Source organism: Arvicanthis niloticus, chromosome 17 (assembly GCF_011762505.2).
Source record: "Arvicanthis niloticus isolate mArvNil1 chromosome 17, mArvNil1.pat.X, whole genome shotgun sequence".
Taxonomy (NCBI): Eukaryota; Metazoa; Chordata; class Mammalia; order Rodentia; family Muridae; genus Arvicanthis; species Arvicanthis niloticus.
This window is the reverse complement of record NC_047674.1, coordinates 11,955,626-11,961,563: the sequence shown is the minus strand read 5'-3', so window position 1 is coordinate 11,961,563 and position 5,938 is coordinate 11,955,626.

Genomic DNA, 5,938 nt, shown 5'->3' with positions numbered 1-5,938 from the left:
GGTTGCAATAGTATATATAATCCTAGAAAAGAAGCTAGCTCAGTGGTATAGTGTGTGCTTATGTAGGCTCTGACACCATTGCCAGGGGTTGGGGGATTATTGACAGTGAAGGCAATCTCTCTGTTGTGTTACACACTGTTGTTATTTTTTTTTTTATTGTCACTGTGATAGAATACCCTGAGGAACCAGGAAGAAGGGTTTATTATTATCATTAATTATTATTAATGATTATTAATTATTGTCATCATCATTAGCACTATGCATGATGTCTGTATGCACTATGTATGATATCTGGCTCATGGCTCACTGGATATAGTGCCAGCGAGAGTAGCTTCCCACTGCAACAGTGGGAACTAACATCTACATTCAAGAGGCAAAGACCTGACCAGGGGTTGCCTCTCAGCAACCCACTTCCAGCTAGATTCTACATCCCAAAGGTTCTACAGCCTTCCAAAATAGCACCACCAACTGGGGACCAAATAGTCACCTTCCAGCTGTAACACACACACCGCAAAAGTGCACACACAATGGAGCTACCACGCTGCATTTCATCAGATCTGAATACCATGAAGTGTAAGATACTGGCGCTTTCTGAACACTAAGGAAACCCTGCCAATAGTTGTGCCATTAGACGTACTTTAGCTGTAGAACATATGCTCAGTCCAGAGATGTTTATATGTGAAAAATAAAGCAAACTGTATAAATACTAGCACTAAAAACTGCAAGCAAATAGATATTGATAGAAGGAATGTTTCCAGCAGGCAGCCAGCAGATCTGTTATGCAGGTGAAGTAACTGAGGAAGCATGGGAACACTTGAAATTACATTGACTTCCTCCCTAAGGAAGGAAAAGCAGTGAGAAGCATTAGCTACCTGATAAAAGAGCCGCCATTAAGAAAAAGGGCCCCTCACCAAAAGCCACACTAAAAACAATCAGTAAAGTAGAAGTTGACCTACGTGTGAAAGATAGTGATTAAATATATGGAGTATCTACAGTCCAATAAAAAAAGTCAGGCCATCCAGATAGCTTAAAAGGTAAAGGCACTGGCCACCAATCCTGAGATCCACCTGGTGAGAGGAGAGAACCAACTCCCAGGAGTTGTCCTCTGACCTCCACGTGTCCTCTGGCATGCACACACACACACACACAAAAAAAAAGTGTAATTTTTTTTTAAATTAAAAAAAGTCAAAAAACTGGGAATTTCCATCAGACAAGGTAGTCCATAACTAACACAAGGCTCTCAGTATCAGTGAAAAGCAATGAACACCATCCATTCGGTGGGGTTGTAGCTCGGTGGTAGAATGCTTGCCCAGCATGTGGGAGGCCTTGAATTTGATCACTGGCACCACAAAATAATAAACCCCATAATAATGAAACCACTGCTGACTACAGTTTGGAATGCTTGTGACTGGGAACTAAGTAACTCAAGGGTTGTGGAGGTTCAGGGCGTAAGTACCCTGTTCCCTTGATGAGATCCAGGGAGTGCACAGCATCCTGGAGCTGCAAGTTTTTCCTTCACTCAGCCCCACTCTCCAGGAACTTGGTCTTACAGAAATAATCAGATGTGTATACTCAGACTTAAGGCCTGTTGCCCAGTGCTGCCCACAAAAGCGGAGGCAACCTGAGCTCCAACATCCAGGCCCTATCCTCTGACACCTGATGCAGCAGAAGGGGGTCCCAGTTTAGGCTTAAAACTTTGAGACACCTGGGAGGTGTAAATGGAAGATGGATTGTTAGATGCAAAGATGGCTATGAAGACAAAGGGGGAATCCATAAATCAACCTTTCCCCTCAGACTGGAAAGGGCTCTTCCCAACCCCCAGGATAGAATGAGACCAAGTGACACCCTGACCTTAGCCTAATGGCAGACTCAGACCTGACATCTCCAGGACTGGGATGGGTTTTGGGATGCCAGCGTTTGCTAGTTTGTTAGAGGAACATCCAAACAGAGCACTGTATAAAAATGAACCCTTTTATTTCCCCAGCATTCTGCCTCAGGCTCTGACTTCCCTTGATGTCTAATGAAAGCTTAACTGGCTAGTAAACAAGGTTTGCTTCTGTCTGTGGCAAGACTGAGTACTTTGTCCCTTCAAAGTTGTTCCCCCAAGAACCCAGCACACCAGGAGGCCTCTGCTGGGAGGACTGGGGCCCACAGGTAAGTCTCCCCTCACTGGGCCCTCCAGAAATAACGTTTTTTTCTCTCTCAGTTCCTCTTGTGCATCACTCTCCAGCCAAAGGGTAGAAGGTCTTAGCTGCTATTCCTGTGAGAGTCTGTGTTCACCCTGTCTGCACCCTCCTATTCGGAACCCATAGGACCTGCTCCCTGTGTCTGCTTTTCTGTTGTGGTCATCCCAAACCCACCTGCCAGCTCTTTCTAGCCCTGTCCAGTTGAGCTCTGCCAACTGGGATCAGGAACATAGGACAGAACAACCCCACTGAAGCTTTGCCATCTCTGCCACAATGGAGCATAGGAGGGGCAGCCAGGGACATGTTCTTAGGACCTATACTGGGCCCTTGATTTCTGCCAGCTGATAACCACATACTCACTAGTGTGGGCATTCAGAGTACAGAAGAGCTCAACAGAAGGTTAGAAATGATCTTTGGCTTCTACCCTGTTTCCCCCTCCTTGCCTCTGGGTACCAAGCCTAGAGAGGGTGTTTTAGGAACAGAAGGGTAGGGGTACCTAAGGCAGGCGCCAGACCAAGTGTGTAGGTGTAGCATATGCTAGGTCTGGCCCAGCAGGTTAAAACACTTATGGACAGAGAAAGATATCACAGGACTCCTGACCTTCGTGGGATGTGACTGGAGAGACATCAGAACTATCTGGGAAGAAGGTTGGAGAGGTGCAGGGAGCTAGACTTAGGAAAACCATGCAGGGTTAGATGTGGGAATCTGTGACCTAATTTGCTAGGATGCAACCCCAGCTCCCAGCTAGGAAGGACACATACCAGAGCTCAGGGCCCTCTAGCTCACCTACCTAGATAACACAAGCGCCTCTTTCCCCCATGAATACCTAGCCTTTTGAGCAGGGTTAGGTCTGGGCTCACTCTTCTTGTTATGGAGTGAATTTCTTTTTTTTTTTTTTTTTATTTTAGTTTCATGTATATGAGTGGTTTTCCTCTATCTAAGCACACTGCTTTGCCATTGGAGGCCAGCCCCTGTAATGGACTTACATTACATAAGCCAATAGAAAACAATTGTATCAAAGATATAACAAGCACCTGTACTGACATGTCCCTTCCCTTCCTCCTGCAAAAAGTAATACAGCTTGAAAAAGCATCAGTTCCTGTGGGAATGTGTAGCATACCAGGAAAATTAGCCCAGGGAAGCTGGTGAGATTCTGGCTTAGTGCCTTAAGATACTCCCCACCAACCAAGCCTGACGGCCTGAGTTCAGTCCCTGGAAACCCACATGGAGGCAGAAGGGCGACTCTTAAAGCTGCTCTTCACACACCTGTGTTGGTATTCATGGATAAGTATGTATGTGCACACACCCCTACACCAATCAGTACAACTTTAAAATTAAAGAAACTTAGCCCAGGGATGAGTAGCCTTTTAGCTGCTTTGCATATAGATATCCCTGAGGGCTTTCCTGCCAACCCACTCCCATAGTGTGACATGACTTCCAGCAGCAGGCTCTGACTGCTACCAAAAACAGAATGGAGCCAGTACCTTAGGGTATGCCTGTGGTCCCAGCACTCAAAAGGCACCCTAGGCTACATAACAAGATTCTGTCTCAAAAAAAAAAAAAAAAAAAAAAAAAAGAGGCTGGACATGGTGGTACACACCTTTAATTCTAATATTCATTAGGCAGAGGCAGGTAGATCTCTGAATTCGAAGCTAACCTGGACTTTGAGTGCCAGGACAGCCAGAACTACACAGAGAAACCCTGTCTCAAAAAAAAAAAAAAAAAAGAAAGAGAGAGAGAGAGAGAGAGAGAGAGAGAGAGAGAGAGAGAGAGAGAGAGGAGAGAGAGAGAGAGAGAGAAAGAAAGAAAGAAAGAAAGAAAGAAAGAAAGAAAAGAAAGCGAGAGAGCGAGCAGAGATTTGGGGTTGGAGAGTCCTTGGAATTGGCTTTTTCCTATGGCCCTCTGCTGTTGACCAACCAGAGAAAAAGTTAAGATTGCTGCTGATGAGGGAGGGGTGATCATGTACTTTCCAGCTTACCCCATGGTGGATCAAGCTGTAGGTGTCTTCTGGGACTTGCTAAGATCCACTCAAATTCTCACCCCCACTTTCCTGGCCCTCCTCCCTTTGTCTTGCCCATGTGATCTCATGTTTTCTGTGAGACTTGATTGAAGTCATGTCCAGACTCCATCCCTGAGTCTAGGTAGTCTGGTCTCCCTGGAGTATCTAGGGCCTTTTGCCCACCCGGGTCTGTTGCCGACCAGGGGTTTACCTGCTGTTCATATCACAAGACCCGGAATGGAGGCTGCCTGGGAGGTGCCAAGGCCTAAAGCTGCTGAGAAGGTTTGGAGACCTGAGTCTGAGGTTCTCAGAGGTATCTTAGAAGGGAGCAGAGGGGAAGGAAGGAGACAGGGGAGTGGCTTATTGGCCAGCCAAAACCAAGGAGCAGAAGAGCTGGGACAGTTCTCCATGAAACCCTTTCACAGGAGGCCCTGAGAAGGTGCACATGCCTGTCGAGGTCAGACTGGACTTTCCCTAAGTTACTCCCTATTGTGTAAACAGTGGATTTTCACCCCTGAGGCATCCCATTGACAAGCAGCTCTGTACTCTATTGAGGATGGAAGGTATACGACCTGTCACATGCCATCCACATGGCACAGACTACTAAATGATCATCCTGGGAATAGAAAGGGTACTACTCCATACCTTATCATGGTGGGTTGGGACTGTTGGGGATATGGGTATATTAATATCATAGCAGCAAAGTCAAGCCCAAGAACTTACTGGACACAACAGGCCAAGGAAAGTATGAAACTCCTATGTGTGAACCCCATAGAGAAGTACACATCTAGCTGGTTGGTGACAGTCCCCACTGACCTGTCCCCTCACTGCCCAGCATGCATCAAGGACTGACTAAGGCAAAGAACTGACTGTCCCAGAGGCTTCGGGTTGTCTGGGGGCACTGCTGGTGCAGCCATCATCACGTCAGATGCAATCTGTCCTTCTCCCATTCCCCCATCTCTGTTGTCACTCAGCTCGATCCTTTGTCTGGACCCGGTCTTGCCCTTTTGCCTCTGCACGCAGCTGGATTCAGCTCTGCTGCCTCACTCTCAAACCTGCAGCCCAGCGTCCTGACTCAGCCAGTTTCTCCAACTTTTCCAGTCCTGTTTGCCTCATTATCAGAGACTCGTGGCCCCGAGGTTCCCAGCTTTGGCTTCTCAGGCCTGTTGGAAACTCTGAAACTCCTTGCATCTTTAACCCCTTACAGCCATTCCATGAGCTACAGGTATAACATATACAGAGAGAGATTTACTATGTGATATGTAGTGTATCATGAGGGTAATTAAGATTAGAAAAAAATAACCTGTGTTTACCTCAGCCAGGACTGCCAAGGACTGTAGGAGTATCTGGCAAATTGCCGCTATTGAAAATGCTGTACCTTGTGAATTTGTCAATAAAATGTGACACTATGGAAAAACACAACTGTCTGTCTGTGTTTCTGACAGCGTGCTCCCAAGAGTGTCTAAGCTCACACTACCAGAAATGGTAAAGCCCTCACCCTTTTCTTCCCCATGAAACTTCACCCCCACATAAACAGGGACACATGACAGGGTGACACCTGTGGCTGGCCCTGTAACCACCATCTCCCTGGGCTTCTCTTATATAAGACAGGCCTACTGCCACTGGAATATCTAAGCAAATAAAGTGCCTGAGGCACCTCGAATTTGCATGTAGGGTGTGTGAAGGAAAAGTGGGCCAAGTGTTTGCTGCTCAGAGCCCCACACCCTCTTTTCAAACAGGCAGATCCTGTCCA